At 40.3% G+C, this 20,777-nt stretch overlaps 1 pseudogene; it reads right to left on the bottom strand.

Annotated features, from left to right (window-relative positions):
* The window catches only part of LOC138078654 (thymidylate synthase-like), an 86,996-nt pseudogene that overhangs the window by 49,166 nt on the left and 17,053 nt on the right, over window positions 1–20,777 (bottom strand).

The following is a 20,777-nucleotide window of genomic DNA, read 5'->3' as shown; positions in this document are numbered from 1 at the left end:
TGTTGCAAGCAATCCTTTTAGCAAGATGTGACAGACTCATAGAACCAGGTTTAGGGATGATTCAAGGGAACAAAGGGGTGGGCAGCAAAGGGAGATGTGGCTGCCCCACTCTCCAACCTCCTGAGGTGTTGAGCAGCAGGTTGAGGTCCAAGAGTGCAGGCTGTGGCTGGCAATGAATGACAGTAGCTCCTGGGGCACAGAGAAGCTTCAGCTTAAATTTCATGCAGGAGCTGATGAAAGGAAAATTATACTGGAGGGAGGTTCCCTTTGAGCGGGGCAGTGGGGAATGTGGGGGTGTGTGGGGTGGGTGGCAGAGACTGACATTTGGGTTTATATGCAAATACATGAATTCCATATAAATCTATATACCTCTCTCTTTGAGATTTAAAAAACAAACCATAACAGCCACCTCCTTTTCTCTCTCTTGCTGCCATCCCAAGGGATCTCCCATCCTTTATTGCAGCTGAGCAGCCCCATTAAAAGGAAGGATTAGGGACATCACCCCAATTCAGTTTACCCTTGGGAAGTCTTGGTGTGTTTATAAAATCTCCGCTATTTCCTGAGAACTAGGTTTAGTAAACTTTCATCTCTACTCTCAAATTCCCAAAGGACATCAAATATCACACAGAGAAATATTTCTGAAAGAGCTAGTTGTCAAAAGTCTTGCTGAAAAATTCCTGAATAAAACATACTTAACATATTGAGACTTCTAAAATTAAAATTTAGTTAGCACTGCCCTAAACCATTTACTTTTTTTTTTTTTTGCTGAGAACTATAGGAGACTTAGGTGGAAGTTATAATTTGTCCAGATAATAAACACTTAGTAACAGGAGTGGTAATCGAAGTTTCTTCTCAACCATATCTCATGCTAATGGAGCAGAGTGTTTTCTATTTGGATATTCTTCACTCCTGCACACCTGGAACCACCCAGGCTGATGAAAGAAACCTATCTGGTATTTAGTTTTGCCAAGTGTTTAATATTTGAACTGGAGAGTTGTGGAACCTCACTGGAAGAGGAGGACAAATTTAAGTTAGTGTCTAATTCTCAACCTTCCTGCTTTCTTTTCCTCATGGTGACCAGGTGCTCCCTGCAGGCCAGGGCTTTAGGTCATTATTATGTCTGCTGCTGCTGCTGCTAAGTCACGTCAGTCGTGTCTGACTCTGTGTGACCCCATAGACGGCAGCCCACCAGGCTACTCTGTCAGGGATTCTCCAGGCAGGAACACTGGAGTGGGTTGCCATTTCCTTCTCCAATGCATGAAAGTGGAAAATGAAAATGAAGTCGCTCAGTCGTGTCCAACTCTTAGCGACCCCATGGACTGCAGCCTACCAGGCTCCTCCATCCATGGGAGTTTCCAGGCAAGAATACTGGAGTGGGTCGCCACTGCCTTCTCCATTATTGTGTCTAGATACCACAATTCACGGACTGCACCCTCCATACAAAACACTTAAACACTTAAGAAGATGCCATTAATACACTTCAATAAAAGTATTATACATATAAAATGTGGACTTTTTTTAAGTTAACATGAAAAAATTATAAGATATTCAGTGAGTGTTAAAATGCCTAGTCATTTCTTAAATCCAATAAGATTTTTAGTCTTAACATTTTGTTCAAAGCAGAATCTAAATAAGGCCCATGCATTGAGGCTGGTTGATGTGTCTTTAAGGCTCTTATCCCCAGATTTTCCCCATCGCTATCTCTGTTGTCTTTCTTTGCAACTTATTTATTGAAAAAACAAGATCATTTGTTCTGTAGATTTTCCCATTATCTGGATCTTGCTGATTGTACCCCCTTGTGATATCTCTCAGTCTATTCTTCTGCTCTTTATTTTCCTACGAATTGGTCATTGGATGGAGATTGGATTACATTCATGGCTGCTTTTTGGTAAGACTCATTTATGGATGAGTAAAGAATCTGGTAAAGAATCCATCTGCAATGCAAGAGACCTGGGGTCCATCCCTGGGTTGGGAAGATCCGCTAGAGAAGGGAATGGCTACCCACTCCAGTATTCTGGCTTGGAGAATTCCATGGACTGTATATCCATGAGGTCACAGAGTGTTGGACACGACTAAGTGACATTCACTCACTATTCATGGATGGACTTATGCTTCTACTAGGAGGTGTATGATACCCAATTATCTCTCTTTTTGTGATGTTAACAACCATTGGGGATCCCTGATTAGACTCATTAATTCATTAGGTGGACCCTGGCTTTTATTTTGAAATAAGTATAAACTCATCCTATCCTATATAGTCGCTCAGTCGTGTCTGACTCTTTACGACCCTAGAATTCTCCGGGCAAAAATACTGAAATGGGCTGCCATTCCCTTCTCCAGTGGATCTTCCCAACCTGGGATCAAACCTGGGATCAAACCCAGGTCTCCTGCATTGCAGGATTCTTTACCATCTGAGCCACCAGGGAAGCCCCCTATAAACTCATAGGAAGTTGCAAAAATTGTAAGGAGAGTCACATGTATCCTTCATCCAACTTCCCTTAGCTATTGAAGTAAACATCTTATATAACTCTAGTTCAATATCAAAACTGGGAAATTGACACCAGCACAATAATAATACATTAAAAAATGTATCTGATAACATTTTCCCTTTAAAAGTCTAGTGAAAGAATCAAAATGAAAACTGTTCATGATTTGGTTAATTATATGTGTTTCACAGTTTTATTTCAGCTTGAAATATGGGTTTTTCTCTGAAAGTTAATTTATGAACCTAGGTTAAAAATACATCAAAGCTAGCTTTATTTTGGGTTGAAGACAGTTTGGCACTGTCTGATCCTATTCTAGGAGACTTATTTGTAATTCAATGGTATAAATTTGGATTTGAGATGTCCATCAAAAAAAAAAAATGCCAAAGGCCCACTTTCCTTTGGTTAGACACAAAAGAAACAGCTTTTCAGAGGTGAGGTCATCTTCCTTTCCCTTGAAATTCAGGGAGTGCACTTATATAATGACTTCATGGAAAAATAGCACAGGCACAGTTAAAGGAATGACAGAAGCATTTTCTTTAGTGCTTTCGAATTTACGAAGGGCGTTAGTTAGATAAAGCTACACCTTAGGTGTTGCAGCTTAAGAGCCAGTGGAGAACATATCTTGCTTGAAATCTGGATCCCTTCTTTTACGCAAAAGAAAACTTGGCAGTTTCAACATGTTCACAGTGCTGCTTACAAGAGTTTAAACATCACTATTTGTTGGGACATTTCTGAGGACTCTTTCTTCTCTAATTTGGAAATTTAGAAGTATTCTTTAGATTTATAACTTGCAAAAATTGGGAGAAATTTTAAAGATCATGTGGGCTACCTAGTCATGTTATAGATGAAAGACTGAGGCCTGCAGGGGTTAAATAATTCTCTCACCCAGTCAGCCACTGGCTGGGCCAGCGAGGCTATGCCTCTGACAAGACAGGATGTGGGGCAGGTAAACAGCAGGTGCAGAGATACAGAGGGCAAGGAGAGGGTGCTTCCCTTAGGGTCCTGCAAGGGCACTCTAAGTTCCAGGAGGACTGGGCCATGCTCTCTCAGCTCACTCTTGTGTCTCTAGGGTTCACTATAGCATTTGACCTAGCAAAAGTACACGTGGCTCTCAGAGTCAGAATACATGTCAAGGATAGGATTTTCATGTAGGGAGTGATGGGAGACAAGACTGAAAAGCCTGGCAGAAAAAGATCATCACACACTTTGTTCACCATGTTAAAAAGTTTGATCTTTGTCTTGGTGGATGATAGCATTGAAGAATTGTAATATAACATAATCAAATGACCATTTTGAAAGGTCATTGGCAGCAATAGAAAGATGAACAGCTAGAGGCTGATGAGACTAGAGCCGAGACACCACAGAGAGCTACTGTGGAAGGAAGGGGGCTATGCTAAGGATCTGAACTAAGGCAGTGAGCGGGAGCACTGAGATTACAGAGTTGCATTTGAAAGATGCTCAGTAGGTAGACTTGATCAGACAGGGACTCGCTGTAGAGGAGTAAAGCCTAACTTCCCTGTTTCTGGTGAAGGTAAAGGAGTTGATGGTGTTTGATCTGCTAAGATAGGAAGGCAGGTTTGCTGGGCAAAGATGAGGAGATTGACTCTGGTGATGAGGGATGTAGGTCTGGAGCTCAGTAGAGAAGTGCCAGCCTCTCAAGGAAGAGGTAGCATAGTGGAAATCTGTGGATTTAACTTAATGCTTTTTTTAAAAAAAAGTATTTTGTCTACACATTATGGATTTAAGTGTGTTTCTGGCCTTAACAAGCAACTCACTCAGTTTGCAGTTCCTTTGCAGCATTGATTAAAATAAAAGTGCTTCCCAGCAAAAGAGACCATAATCAAAAACAAAAGACAACCTGCAGAATGGGAGAAAATATTTGCAAACTGTGTAACCAACAAGGGCTTAATTTCTAAAATATACAAACAGTTCATACAACTCAACAACAACAAACAAATGAATGACCCAATAGAAAAATGAGCAGAAGAACTAAGTAAACATTTCTCCAAAGAAGGCATACAGTTGGCCAACAGGCACATGAAAAGATTCTCAACATTGCTAGTTATTAGAGAAATACAAATTGAAACTACAATGAGGTACCACCTCACACTGGTCAGAATAGCTATAATTAAAGTCTAAATAACAAATACTGGAGAGGGTGTGAAGGAGAGAACTCTCCTATACTGTTGGTGGGAATGTAAATTGATGCAGCCACTATGGAAAACAGTATGGAGGTTCCTCAAAAAACAAAAAATAAAGTTGTCATGTGATCCAGCAATCCCACTCCTGGGTATATATCCAGACAAAACTGTAATTCCAAAAGATACGTGCACCCCTGTGTTCATAGCAGAACTATTCACAATAGCCAAGTCATAGAGGCAACCTAAATGTTCATTGATTGATAGAGAAAATGTGGTACATATAAGAGTCGGACGTGACTGAGCGACTTCACTTTCACTTTTCACTTTCATGCATTGGAGAAGGAAATGGCAACCCACTCCAGTGTTCTTGCCTGGAGAATCCCAGGGACGGGGGAGCCTCATGGGCTGCCATCTATGGGGTCGCACAGAGTCGGACACGCACGACTGAAGCAACTTAGCAGCAGCAGCAGCAGCATATACAATGGAATGCTACTCAGCCATAAAAAAGAATGAAATCATGCTATTTGCAGAAACATGGATGAAACTAGAGATTATTAAACTAAGTGAAGTAAGTCAGAAAAAACACATATCATATAATATCACTTATATGTGGAATGTAAACTATGACACAAGTGAGCTTACCTATGAAATTGAAAGAGACAGACATAGAGATCAGACTTGTGGTTGCCAAGGGGGAGGGGATTGGGGGTGATGGAGTGGGAGTGGGGGTCAGTAGATACAAACTACTATATATAAAATGGCTAAACAACAAGGTCTTACTTTATAGCAAGTAAAGTAAAGTGAAAGTGTTAGTTGCTCAGTCATGTCCAACTCTTTGTGACTCCATGAACTGTAGTCCACCAGGTTCCTCTGTTCATGGAATTCTCCAGGCAAGAATACTTGAGTGGGTTGCCATTCTCTTCTCTAGGAGATCTTTCTTACCAGGGATCGAACCCAGGTCTCCCAAATTATAGGCAGATTCTTTACCATCTGAGCCACCAGGGAAGCCCATTCAATAGCCCATATAGTATAGGGAACTACATTCAATATCTGGTGATAAACCATAATGAAAAAGAATATTAAAAAAAGAGCATATATATGTATAACTGAATTGCTTTGTTGTATAGCAGACATTAGCACAACATTGTCAATCAACTATACTTCAAAAAACAAAAACAAAAACAAAAACAAAACAAAAACCTGCATCTACAATCTCTCTCTCTCCTGAGACTTTGTCCACACAGGTTTGGAGGAGAGGCTGAGGGCTCAGAGAAGAGAATAAAAGGCAGGACCACTAGGAATTAACACCTCCAGCCACACACACCACTGAATGAGACCGAAGTGTGGGTAGGGGGTGGTGAGTAATCCATACCTGTCTCCAATCAAGTTGCTCCCTCTGGTTCTCACCTCCTTCCTTCCCTGATCTCCTTTATTCTCCCCAGGTCTGTCTTCCAACCTCACATGTTAACCTTGAGAGGAGTTCTGGGAAAACACAATTTCCTCTGTCTCATTACATTTCTACCTTTTTAAAGTTGGTTACCCATTTGATTAAATTCATCTACTTTTACTTCTATGTTTCTTACTGCATTACAAGCTTTTTGTGGGGAGGAAGCACAACTAACTCATCGTTTTGGAACCCAGATCCCAGTTTCATTCCTAGTTCAGCTCTTAATAAATGGAATTGAAATGACACTACTTTATAGTTTCAAGTATTTATACATATATAGTAAAATAAGGAAGTTTCCATAAGAATTATAAAATCTTTTATAAAGGAAACAATTTCTCTATCTCTTACTTATTTAATACAGAAAATTTTCTTACATTATAAAGGCTGTTCAGAATATAGAAATACTTTCTATAAAAGCTATGTTTTGAACTATACTTTTTTTAGTATAACTATTCTTTTTTTTTTCTTTCCTCAGTGATCTTTGGATTTGGTAACATCATTGGTTATATACTCATTGTTTTAAAAGTAAAGAATGATTTCATCTGAGGCAGATTGAACTTACATGAAAGCGCTTACATGTGCTGGCAATGTGAGTATAAGAGAATGCACTTACATTTCACACAATAAATAAACTAGTCTCTGTGTTGTCCGGTTAGGAAGGCTGGGGTATGTGGAGATTAATGCTGGGTAGTCTAATATTCTTAATGAAGCTTATTAACAAGCGAGATAGGACTTTACATAGGATTTCAATTTTAAAGACATGGCAAGTTCAGTTCAATCTCTCAGCTGTGTCCAACTCTTTGCGACCCCATGGACTGCAGCATGACAGGCTTCCTAGTCCATCACAAACACCTGGAGCTTTCTCAGATTCAATATCCATCGAGTCAGTGATGCCATCCAACTGTCTCATCCTCTGTTGACCCCTTCTCCTTCTGCCTTCAATCTTTCCCAGCATCAGGGTCTTTTCTGATGAGTCAGTTCTTTGCATCAGGTGGCCAAAGTATTGAAGTTTCATCTTCAGCATCAGTCCTTCCAATGAGTATTCAGAACTGACTTCCTTTAGGATGGACTGGTTGGATCTCCTTGCAGTCCAAGGGACTCTCAAGAATCTTCTCCAACACCACGGTTCAAAAGCATCAATTCTTTGGTGCTCAGCTTTCTTTATAGTCCAACTCTCACATCCATACATGACTACTGGAAAAACCATGGCTTTGACTAGATGGACCTTTGTTGGCAAAGTAATGTCTCTGCTTTTTAATATGCTGTCTAGGTTGGTCATAGCTTTCCTTCCACGGAGCAAGCATCTTTTAATTTCATGGCTGCAGTCACCATCTGCAGTGATTTTGGAGCCCCCAAAATAAAGTCTGTCACTGTTTCCATTGTTTCCCCATCTATTTGCCATAAAGTGATGGGATCAGATGCCATGATCTTTGTTTTCTGAATGTTGAGCTTAAGCCAACTTTTTCACTCTCCTCTTTCACTTTCATCAAGAAGCTCTTTAATTCTTCTTCACTTTCTGCCATAAGGGTGGTGTCATCTGCATATCTGAGGTTATTGCTATTTCTCCCGGCAATCTTGATTTCAGCTTGTACTTCTTCCAGCCTAGCATTTCACATGATGTACTCTGCATATAAGTTAAATAAGCAGGGTGACAATATACAGCCTTGATGTACTCTTTTCCCAATTTGGAACCAGTCTTTTGTTCCATGTCCAGTTCTCACTGTTGCTTCTTGACCTGCATACAGATTTCTCAGGAGGCAGGTCAGGTGGTCTGGTATTCCCATGTCTTTAAGAATTTTCCAGTTTATTGTGATCCACACAACACAGTCAAAGGCTGTGGTATAGTCAATAAAGCAGAAGTAGATGTTTTTCTGGAGCTCTCTTGCTTTTCAATGATCCAGTGGATGTTGGCAAGTAGATCTCTGATTCCTCTGGTTTTTCTAAATCCAGCTTGAACATCTGGAAGTTCACAGTTTACATACTGTTGAAGCCTAGCTTTTAGAATTTTGAGCATTACTTTGCTAGAGTGTGAGATGAGTGCAATTGTGTGGTAATTTGAACATTCTTTGACATTGCCTTTCTTTGAGATTGGAATGAAAACTGACCTTTTCCAGTCCTGTGGCCACTGCTGAGTTTTCCAAATTTGCTGGCATATTGAATGCAGGAGTTTCACAGCATCATCTTTTAAGATTTGAAATAGCTCAACTGGAATTCCATCACCTCCACTAGCTGTGTTTGTAGTGATGTTTCCTAAGGCCCACTTGACTTCACAATGCACAAACAAAACATCTCTCTAAGTGATTTTGTTTTCTTCCTAGGAGCCAGAAATTGACTGGATTATAGAGAAAACAAATTTTTTTTTCTCCCTTTGAGTGAGAAAAAATTTAAGATCTTCTAGCTCATATTCTCTTTCAGTGTTCAGTTTTCTCACTTATGCAGCTTTTAGTTTTTAATGAAAAGTAAAATTAAAAAAAGCGATCCATAAATTATTGTATGTTCTTAAGAATTCAAAATACAGAAGTAAGAACATAGAGTAACAGGAAAAAGTACTTTTATTTTTAATATAATTTAATTTTTTTAAAATTTACTTTTTAAATTGAATATAATTGCTTATATGGAATTTAAATTGGAATATAATTGCTTATCCAGTGCTGAGCACTGAAGAATTGATGCTTTTGAACTGTGGTGTTGGAGAAGACTCTTGAGAGTCCCTTGGACTGCAAGGAGATCCAACCAGTCCATCCTAAAGGAAATCAGTCCCGACTATTCATTGGAAGGACTGAGGCCAAAGCTGAAACTCCAGTACTTTGGCCACTGGATGTGAAGAGCTGACTCATTTGAAAAGACCCTGATGTTGGGAAAGATTGAAGGCAGGAGGAGAAAGGGCTGACAGACGATGAGATGGTTGAATAGCATCACCAACTCAATGGACATGAGTTTGAGTAGGCTCTGGGAGTTGATGATAGACAGGGAGGCCTGTCATGCTGCAGTCCATGGGGTCACAAAGAGTCGGACATGACTGAGCGACTGAAGTGACCGACTGTTAACTGCTTTATTATGTTGTGTTGGTTTCCACTGTACAACGATGTGAGACAGCTATAAGTATATGTATATTCTCAGATGGTTAAGAATTTGCCTGCAATGTAGGAGACATGGATTCAATTTCTAGGTCGGGAAGATCCCCTGAAGAAGAGAATGGCAATCCATTCCAGTATTCTTGCCTGGAGAATTCTATGGACAGACCCTGAGGTTGCAGAGAGTTGGACAGGACTGAGTGACTAACACCTACCATTCCCTCTTAAGCCTCCCTCCCACTTCATCCCAGATCCCAACCCTCTTGGTCATCACAGAGCACCCAGCTGAGCTCCTTTTGTTATACAGCAGCTTCCCAGGAACCATCTATTTTACCATGGTAGTGTATATATTTCAATGCTACTGATAGCTTACAGTGAATGCTGTATCTCCAAAGAAGATTTAGCTTCAGGACCAGGGACCAGACTTGATCACTCAAGAGCTTTTGTGTAGCAGAGTTTTACTAAAGTAAGAAAAGGAACAGAGAAAGCTTCTGACATAGACATCAGAAGGGGGATGGACAGTGCTAGACTTTAGCAAAGGAATTATATACTTTTTAAATTGGTTATTACGATAAATCAAAAGAATGTCTCAAGGTTGTAAAGATTTTACCAGACCCACTCCTGTAATGTACATTTTAAGATAACAGGATTAGTCAGAAGGATTCATGTTGATGTATGGCAAAACCAATACAATATTATAAAGTAATTAACCTCCAATTAAAATAAATAAATTTATATTAAAAAAAAGGGTTTCAGGAAGGACAAATTGTCCTCAAGCAGGATACATTGTTTTTATATAATCCCTAGTACAGAGTTTGACTGAGTTGTTTGTTGTGTAATCATCAGTTAGGGGCTTAAAGGAAAAATGTTTTATGTGACTAAGACCAAGGAATGTAGAGAAAAAAGATGTTTGTCCTTTGCTCCTCCCTGAGAATTCCAGACCCCTATCTCCTCAAGGACCCCAGGGCACTCTTTTCTGGGGACCTGGGCTCCCTGGACTTCTTATTGACCTACCTAGGAATTGACTCTCACACTAGTCTCTCAATTTGCCCCACTCTCTCCTTCCCATGCTATGTCTACAAGTCCATTCTCTATGTCTGCGTCTCTATCCCTGCCCTGCAAATAGGTTGGTTCTTCTAGACTCCATATATATGTTAAGACACAATATTTGTTTTATGGAAGATTCTCAGCAAGGTTCTTTTAAATGTATCCTTTTCCCAAACCACCTCTTCCTCAGCAGTGATTGCTATGAGAGTTTGATGTGTATTTTTCATCTCTATTCCTTGAAAAAAAGCCAAAGCATCACAGGGAGGTTTATCTCTGCCCTGGCCATTCTTCTCACATCCTCCACTTCCTGCTTTGAAGTCAGTTGCAATTTCTGGAGCTTGAAACTATCTTGAGGCCGCAAGGCCACAGGCATAAGGCTGCAAAGTCAACATGCCAAGCTTATTATTTCATTTTTCTGTCTAACAAGTCACCTTGAAATCACAGTGGATTACAAGTGTAAACTATTGTTTCCACACTCAGAGGTATGCGAGCTATCTCTGGCTCTGCTGGGCTCATTTCAGACTGGCTGGGTGTGGCTCCAAGCTGGGTGTTAGGTTTGGGTCTGTTCTATGTATTTCCTCATTTTCCTTGTATCAGTAGCTCTCTAATGTAGTTCTTTTAATGAAGGAACACAGGAGTGCAAGAAGGTGAGTAGAAGCACAAGATACTTATGATCTTGGCTTAGAACTGGCATATACACAGTTACTTCAACTGGCCAATCAAGGTTGCAAGGCCAAGTCTAACATCAGCCTGTTATAGCACACTGCAAAGTTACACTGCGGACAAAGAGAGTGAGGAGCTGAGAACATAATCCAGTCAGTACTCAAAGACGGAGGAGTTGAGGGATGAAAAGATGTTGGGTCCTTGATGACAAAGTGGAGCAGCTGAGCAAACAGTGGCATGAGTTTTATTCGGAGCTTGTTATGTGATATAAAAAAAAGAAAAAAAGAGTCCCTATTTATTTAAGGCACAATTTCTGCTGGTAGTTGAAGACATTTTAAAATGATAAAATATAGTTGTATTCTAAATAAACTATATTTTATTGAGGGACATTTAAGTCGTTTCCAATTTTCCATTATTACAATGCTACAATGAGCATTTTATATACAACATGACCAAAATGTATGTGTATTTCTATCAGATGGGTTCTTAGATAAAGAATTGCTGAGCAGAAGAGTATTTACATTTAAAATTTGATAGATAACATCGGATTGTCCTCCACAAGACTTCGTCAGTTCATTTTTCATACCATTACTAATCTTGCTGTTATCACATTAAAAAATGCTTTCAGTTTGATGGGTGAAATACAGTTCTGTTTCATTTGCACTGATTAGTGAAATTAAATGTCATTTCATGTATTTATTGGCCATTTGTATTTCTTATTGTGTGATTTGCACAATACCCTTTGCTCATTTTTCTGTTGTGTTTTCATTTTCTCTTAGTAATTGGTAGAAGATTATTTTATTTTTTGCTTTTCATTTTGTCTGTCTTTACACATATGATAGATATTTTCTGTCACTTATTTGTCTTATCATCTTTAAAATTTTAAAATTAAATATTGTAGATACAAAGCAGTATATATGAAATGTGTTTAATCTCCAAAGAATGACAATAGAATAAATTGCCAGGAATTCATGACCCAGTTTAAAAACTTGTACTTCCTCATTACTCATGAAGTCCTGCATGTGTCCCTTAGGTTCCACCCTCTTTTCTCCACATTCAGAACAATCACAACCCTGAATTTTGAGTTTACCACTCTCTTATTTTTCCATGCGGCTTTGCTACATAAATCTGTGTCCACAAATAATATAATACTTAGCTTACATGCTTCTGACATATAAATATAATCATATTGTAAGTTTTCTTTGATAACTGCTTACACTCAACATGTTTCTAAGGTTCATCCACTTTTTTTTGCATGTAGCTGTAGCTCATGTCAGCAAAGAGTTCCATTACATGAAATATCAGAATTTATCCATTCCCCTAGCAAACAGTGGTGCTCTGAACATTGTTAGTTAGTGCCCATGTGCAAGAGCTTCTCAAGTTTATCTAGGAGTGAAGCTGATAGGTCCTGCATTGTGTGCACCTTCAGATAAACTATATAGATGTCAAGTGATTTTTACCAATTTACTCTCCCTACCAGCAGACAGAGTACGTCAAGGCTGTATATTGTCACCCTGCTTATTTAACTTAAATGCAGAGTACACCATGAGAAACGCTGGACTGGAAGAAACACAAGCTGGGATCAAGATTGCCGGGAGAAATCTCAATAACCTCAGATATGCAGATGACACCACCCTTATGGCAGAAAGTGAAGAGGAAATGAAAAGCCTCTTGATGAAAGTGAAAGAGGAGAGTGAAAAAGTTGGCTTAAGCTCAACATTCAGAAAACAAAGATCATGGCATTCAGTCCCATCACTTCATGGCAAATAGATGGAGAAACAGTGGAAATAGTGTCAGACTTTATTTTTTTGGGCTCCAAAATCACTGCAGATGGTGATTGCAGCCATGAAATTAAAAGATGCTCACTCCTTGGAAGAAAAATTATGACCAACCTAGATAGCATATTCAAAAGCAGAGACATTACTTTTCTGACTAAGGTCCGTCTAGTCAAGGCTATGGTTTTTCCAGTAGTCATGTATGGATGTGAGAGTTGGACTGTGAAGAAGGCTGAGCACCAAAGAATTGATGCTTTTGAACTGTGGTGTTGGAGAAGACTCTTGAGAGTCCCTTGGACTGCAAGGAGATCCAACAGGTCCATTCTGAAGGAGATCAGCCCTGGGATTTATTTGGAAGGAATGATGCTAAAGCTGAAACTCCAGTACTTTGGCCACCTCATGAGAAGAGTTGACTCATTGGAAAAGACTGATGCTGGGAGGGATTGGGGGCAGGAGGAGAAGGGGACGACAGAGGATGAGATGGCTGGATGTCATCACCGACTCGATAGACGTGAGTCTGAGTGAACTCTGGGAGATGATGATGAACAGGGAGGCCTGGCGTGCTGTGATTCATGGGGTCGCAAAGAGTCAGACACGACTGAGCGACTGAACTGAACTGAACCAGCAGATATCACTGTTTCTGTTATCCCACATCCTTGCCAACACTTGACAACATTATCTTGAAATTTTTGCAAATCTAGCAGGAGAAAAGTTATAACTTATGGCTCTAAGACATAACTTATTGCATTTTCCTAATTACTAAAAAACAATATTGGTTCCAAAATGGGAAAGGACTATGTCAAGGCTGTATATTGTCACCTTGCTTATTTAACTTATATGCAGAGTTCAGTTCAGATCAGTTCAGTTGCTCAGTTGTGTCCGACTCTTTGCAACCCCATGAATTGCAGCACACCAGGCCTCCTTGTCAATCACCAACTCCTGGAGTTCACTAAGATTCATATTCATTGCGTTGGTGATGCCATCCAGCCATCTCATCCTCTGTCATCCCCTTCTCCTCCTGCCCCATATCCCTCCCAGCATCAGAGTCTTTCCAATGAGTCAACTCTTCGCATGAGGTGGCCAGAGTTTCAGCTTCAGCATCATTCCTTCCAAAGAACACCCAGCACCGATCTCCTTTAGAATGGACTGGCTGGATCTCCTTGTAGTCCAACGGACTCTCAAGAGTCTTCTCCAACACCACAGTTCAAAAGCATCAATTCTTGGGCTCTTAGCTTTCTTCACAGTCCAACTCTCACATCCATACATGACTACTGGAAAAACCATAGCCTTGACTAGACGGACCGTTGTTGGCAAAGTAATGTCTCTGCTTTTGAATATACTATCTAGGTTGGTCATAACTTTTCTTCCAAGGAGTAAGTGTCTTTTAATTTCATGGCTGCAATCACCATCTGCAGTGATTTTGGAGCCCCCAAAATAGTCTGACACTGTTTCCACTGTTTCCCCATCTATTTGCCGTGAAGTGATGGGACCAGATGCCATGATCTTCGTTTACTGAATGTTAAGCTTTAAGCCAACTTTTTCACTCTCCTCTTTCACTTTCATCAAGAAGCTTTTTATTTCCTCTTCACTTTCTGCCATAAGGGTGATGTCATCTGCATATCTGAGGTTATTGATATTCTCCCAGCAATCTTGATTCCAGCTTGCACTTCCAGCATTTCTCATGATGTACTCTGCATATAAGTTAAATAAGCAGGGTGACAATATACAGCCTTGACATACTCCTTTTCTTATTTGGAACCAGTCTGTTGTCCCATATCCAGTTCTAACTGTTGCTTCCTGACCTGCATATAGGCTTCTCAAGAGGCAGGTCAGGTGGTCTGGTATTCCCATCTCTTTCAGAATTTTCCAGTTTCTTGTGATCCACACAGTCAAAGGCTTTGGCATAGTCAATCAAGCAGAAATAGATGTTTTTCTGGAACTCTGTTGCTTTTTCCATGATCCAGCGGATGTTGGCAATTTGATCTCTGGTTCCTCTGCCTTTTCTAAAATCAGCTTGAACATCTGGAAGTTCACAGTTCACGTATTGCTGAAGCCTGGTTTGGAGAATTTCGAGCATTACTTTACTAGCATGTGAGATGAGTGCAATTGTTCGGTAGTTTGAGCATTCTTTGGCAATGCCTTTCTTTGGGATTGGAATGAAAACTGACCTTTTCCAGTCCTGTGGCCACTGCTGAGTTTTCCAAACTTGCTGACATATTGAGTGCAGCACTTACACAGCATCATCTTTCAGGATCTGAAATAGCTTAACTGGGATTCCATCACCTCCACTAGCTTTGTTCGTAGTGATGCTTTCTAAGACCCACTTGACTTCACATTCCAGGATGTCTGGCTCTAGGTGAGTGATCACACCATCGTGATTATCTGGGTCATGAAGCTCTTTTTTGTACAGTTCTTCTGTGTATTCTTGCCACCTCTTCTTAATATCTTCTGCTTCTGTTAGGTCCATACCATTTATGTGCTTTATTGAGCCCATCTTTGCATGAAATGTTCCCTTGGTACCTCTAATTTTCTTGAAGAGATCTCTAGTCTTTCCCATTCTGTTCTTTTCCTCTATTTCTTTGCATTAATTGCTGAGGAAGAGCTTTCTTATCTCTTCTTGCTATTCTGTGGAACTCTGCATTCAGATGCTTATATCTTTCCTTTTCTCCTTTGCTTTTCACTTCTCTTCTTTTCACAGCTATTTGTAAGGCCTCCCCAGACAGCCATTTTGCTTTTTTGCATTTCTTTTCCATGGGGATGGTCTTGTTCCCTGTCTCTTGTACAATGTCATGAACCTCCATCCATAGTTCATCAGGCACTCTATCAGATCTACGTCCTTAAATCTATTTCTAATTTCCACTGTATAGACATAAGGGATTTGATTTAGGTCATACCTGAATGGTCTAGTGGTTTTCCCTACTTTCTTCAATTCAAGTCTGAATTTGGCAATAAGGAGTTTATGATCTGATCCACAGTCAGCTCCCAGTCTTGTTTTGGCTGACTGTGTAGAGCTTCTCCATCTTTGGCTGCAAAGAATATAATCAATCTGATTTTGGTGTTGACCATCTGGTGATATCCATGTGTAGAGTCTTCTCTTGTGTTGTTGGAAGAGGGTGTTTGCTATGGCCAGTGTTCTCTTGGCAAACTCTATTAGCCTTTGCCCTGCTTCATTCTGTATTCCAAGGCCAAATTTGCCTGTTACTCCAGGTGTTTCTTGACTTCCTACTTTTGCATTCCAGGCCCCTTTAATGAAAAGGACATGTTTTTCGGGTGTTAGTTCTATAAGGTCTTATAAGTCTTCATAGAACCGTTCAACTTCAGCTGCTTCAGCATTACTGGTTGGGGCATAGACTTGGATAACTGTGATATAGAATGGTTTGCCTTGGAAACGAACAGAAATCATTCTGTCATTTTTGAGATTGCATCCAAGTACTGCATTTCGGACTCTTTTGTTGACCATGATGGGTACTCCATTTCTTCTAAGGGATTCCTGCCCACAGTAGTAGTTATAATGGTCATTTGAATCAAATTCACCCATTCCAGTCCATTTTAGTTCGCTGCTTCCTAGAATGTCGACATTCACTCTTGCCATTTCCTGTTTGACCACTTCCAATTTGCTTTGATTCATGGACCTGACATTCCAGGTTCCTATGCAATATTGCCCTTTACAGCATCGGACCTTGCTTCTATCACCAGTCACATCCACAACTGGGTATTGTTTTTGCTTTGGCTCCATCCCTTCATTCTTTCTGGAGTTATTTCTCCACTGATCTCCAGTAGCGTGTTGGGCACCTACCAACCTGGGGAGTTCCTCTTTCAGTATCCTATCATTTTGCCTTTTCATACTATTCATAGGGTTCTCAAGTGAAGAATACTGAAGTGGTTTGCCATTCCCTTCTCCAGTGGACCACATTCTGTCAGACCTCTCCACCATGACCTGCCCGTCTTGGGTGGCCCCACATGGCATGCCTTAGTGTCATTGAGTTAGACAAGGCTGTGGTCCATGTGATCAGATTGGTTAGTTTTCTCTGATTGTGGTTACAGTGTGTCTGTCCTCTGATGCCCTCTTGAACACCTACTGTCTTACTTGGGTTTCTCTTACCTTGGATGAGGGGTATCTCCTTACTGCCGCCCCTCCTGACCTTGAATATGGAGTAGCTCCTCTCGGGCCTGCTGCACCCGTGCAGCTACCACTCCTTGTATGTGGGGTAGCTGTATGCAGAGTACAACATGCCAAATGCCAGGCTGGATGAAGCACAAGGTGGAATCAAGATTGCTGGGAGAAATATCAATAAGCTCAGATATGCAGATAACACCACCCTTATGGCAGAAAGCGAATAAGAACTAAAGAGCCTCTTGAGGAAAGTGAAAGAGGAGAATGAAAAAGTTGGCTTAAAACTCAACATTCAGAAAACTAAGTTCATGGCATCCGGTTCCATCACTTCATGGCAAATAGATGGGGAATCAATAGAAACAGTGAGAGACAGCTGACAGGATGAGATGGTTGGATGGCATCACTGACTTGATGGACATGAGTTTGAGTATGCTCTGGGAGTTGGTGATGGACAGGGAGGCCTGTCATGCTGCAGTCCATGGGGTCGCCAAGAGTTGGATACGACTGAGCGACTGAACTGAACTGAATTGAATTACTAAAGAGATTGGTTAATTTTCCTGTGCTTTTTGAACATTTTTTATCTTCCTCTTCCAAGAAGCTTCTGTTCATCCTTGCTCATTTTTCTATCGGATTGTTTGTCTTTTCCTTATTTATTTGTATTTGTTCCGTATATAGTCTAGATCAGAACATTTTGTCATTTTTTTCAGGTCCTTACTCTGTGCTTTGCCTTTTCACTCTCTTAATGGTATCTTTTGGTGAACAGAATTTCTTAATTTTAACCTACTTAAACTTACCCATCAGTATTGGTAAGAGTGTGTGTGTGTGTGTGTTTGTGTACGCACATATGTGTACTTTACTAAAGAAATCCTTCCTTTCCCTAATATCATAAAGATAATCTTTGAGATTTTCACCCAAACATTTTACAGTTTTGCCTTTTACATTTAACTTTTTAATCCATATAGAATTGAGTTTTGTGGGTATGGTGAGATTTCTCACCTCTTTTTAATATGGATAACTAGTTGGGGCAGCATAATCATGGCATCTGGTCCCATCACTTCATGGCAAATAGATGAGGAAACAGAGGAAACAGTGGCTGACTTTTTCTGGGCTCCAAAATCACTGCAAATGGTGATTGCAGCCATGAAATTAAAAGATGCTTACTCCTTGGAAGGAAAGTTATGACCAACCTAGAGAGCATATTAAAAAGCAGAGATATTACTTTGCCAGAAAAGGTCTGCGTAGTCAAGGCTATGGTTTTTCCAGTAGTCATGTATGGATGTGAGATTTGGACTATAAAGAAAGCTGAGTACCAAAGAATTGATGCTTTTGAACTGTGGTGTTGGAGAAGACTCTTGAGAGTCCCTTGGACTGCAAGAAAATCCAACCAGTCCATCCTAAAAGAGATCAGTCCTGGGTGTTCATTGGAAGAACTGATGTTGAAGCTGAAACTCTAATACTTTGGCCACCTGATGTGAAGAACTAACTCATTGGAAAATACCCTGATGCTGGGAAAGATTGAGGGCAGGAGGAGAAGGGGATGACAGAGGATGAGACGGTTGGATAGCATCACTGACTTGATGGACGTGGATTTGGGTGAACTCCAGGAGTTGGTGATGGACAGGGAGGCCTGGCATGATGCAGTCCATGGGGTCAGTCAGACACGACTGAGTGACTGAACTGAACTGAATCCATTGGAAATCCAGCTTTCTCCCACTGCCCTGTGATTCCACATCTTTGCTATTAATATAAATCACATTCCAAACACATGGGGCTGTTTCTGGGTTTCTATCCTGTCCTAGTGGTGTATTTGTCTATTCCAATGCAAATACCACAATATACTCACTAACATAGCTTAACATAGATTATTAAGACAGATTAACATATTCTTAATGTTAATCTTAACATAGATTATTAACATATTCTTATTAACATAGATTCATGTATCACTTAAAAAACGACTTAGCCCACCTAGTTCTTCTTCAGGCATAACTTAGGCTTTATGGGATATTTTTTATTCCATATTCTTTTAGAATTAGGTTGTCAAGACTCAGAAGACTCTACAGTTTTGACTGTCTTGAATCTGTAAATTAAGTTGAGGAGAATTGACTTCTTTTTAATAATGATTCTCTTTATACATTAACATGGCCTCAATTTATTTAGATATTTTAAATGTCTATTAATAAAGTTTATAATTCTTTCTTATAAAGATCTTTGGTGCTTATTTTTAGATTCTTCACATTTTCAAAATGCCATAAGTTTTATCTTTTTAAAAAACTATGCATTTGAACTCTTTGCTGTTGGTTTAGAAGGACAATTGATTTTATATTCAGCTCTCATGTTAAGTTCTACTGTTTATTAAAAAAAATCTGGTGGTTTTTTCCGGTTTCTGTATAGATAATATATCATACACAAATAAAGTTGTCTCTTCCTTTCTAGTACTTAAATTCATTTATTTTGTTTTCTTGCCTTACTTCACTGACTTAGGTCTCCCATTGCATCTCACTTTATCTTCTTTGCTTTTTAACGATTGTTTCATTATTTTCAATTTCTTTGTCTCTCTGTTCCACATTCTTGCTCACTTCTTCAGCATTAGAGTCTATTTCACAAATGCTCTTTCAGTGGGTCTAGCCTCACAGTAAACTTGTTCACTGAGTTTGAATTTTAATTATGAGATTTTTAGTTTCTAAGGATTCTACTAAATTTTTTTCTAAAGCCTTCCTCTGAATGTAGAACACTTCTTTATTACAGCAAAATATATAACAAATAAACATTAAGTGTTCATAACCACAGTAGACATTATTAGGACTGATAGTATTATTCAGCTTGCCCAAATTTGGGGGAATAGCTATATACCACTCTTGAAATTCACTGACCATGTGGTGACGTTGAAAGGCACACTGAGGCCCTGTCTCTCGACCTCTGGTACAGCCAGCAGGTCAGCTCATGGTTCCCACATAGAAAGGCAAAGGGCATGGCATGGAAGTGGGGTCAGAGGCGGGTTATGAGAGGATGATCTTTTGGATTCCAAGCGGACAGGATGATTCTTCTGTTTTCAGGGCTGGTTTTGATTGTGTCAGTCACCTTTGAAGTTGATTATTCCTTGATCTGAATAATCTGAGTGCACATCTTTGTATGTGAAAGTGAAGTCGCTCAGTCATGTCCGACTCTTTGCGAGCCCATGGACTGTAGATTACCAGACTCCTCCGTCTATGGGATTTGCCAGGCAAGAATACAGGAGTGGATTGCTATTTCCTTCTCCAGGAGATCTTCCCAACCCAGGGATTGAACATGGGTCTCCCACATTGTAGGCAGATGCTTTACTGCCTGAGCCACCAGGGAAGTCGTTTGTATATGGAGCCCCAAAAGCCTCCACTGAAACCTGTAAACTGGGCCTTCATCCCCTTCTTTTCTGGTGAAGAGTTCCAGGCTGTCCAAGAAATCTCGGGACCCATGGGAATCCTAGATATTCACCCTGCTTGGAAGGCATCTCCTTAATGTCTGTGGATCCCTTGATGGATAAATCACAGCAACTCTTTGCAAACACCCTTTCAGAAAACACGTTTGAGTGTCAGCAGAGGAAATTCACCTCTCAGTCTGTAGCACACTTGTGTTGCTGCTGCTGCTGCTAAGTCACTTCAGTCGTGTCCGACTCTGTGTGACCCCATAGATGGCAGCCCACCAGGCTCCCCTGTCCCTGGGATTCTCCAGGCAAGAACACTGGAGTGGGTTGCCATTTCCTTCTCCAAGGCATGAAAGTGAAAAGTGAAAGTGAAGTCACTTAGTCGTGTCCGACCCTCAGCGACCCCATGGACTGCAGCCCACCAGGCTCCTCCATCCATGGGATTTTCCAGGCCATGTGTTAGGAATACTGACAATGAGCCGGTGAGGGTGTGATCATTCTTTGGAAGTCACAATGAAGGACATGATAAATCTGTCAGTTCAGTTCAGTTCAGTTCAGTTCAGTCACTCAGTCATGTCCGAATCTTTGTGACCCCATGGACTGCAGCACAACAGGCCTCTCTGTCCATCA

The sequence above is a fragment of the Capricornis sumatraensis genome, chromosome 4, assembly GCF_032405125.1.
Source record: "Capricornis sumatraensis isolate serow.1 chromosome 4, serow.2, whole genome shotgun sequence".
Taxonomy (NCBI): domain Eukaryota; kingdom Metazoa; phylum Chordata; class Mammalia; order Artiodactyla; family Bovidae; genus Capricornis; species Capricornis sumatraensis.
This window is presented reverse-complemented; position numbering and strand designations above follow the sequence as displayed.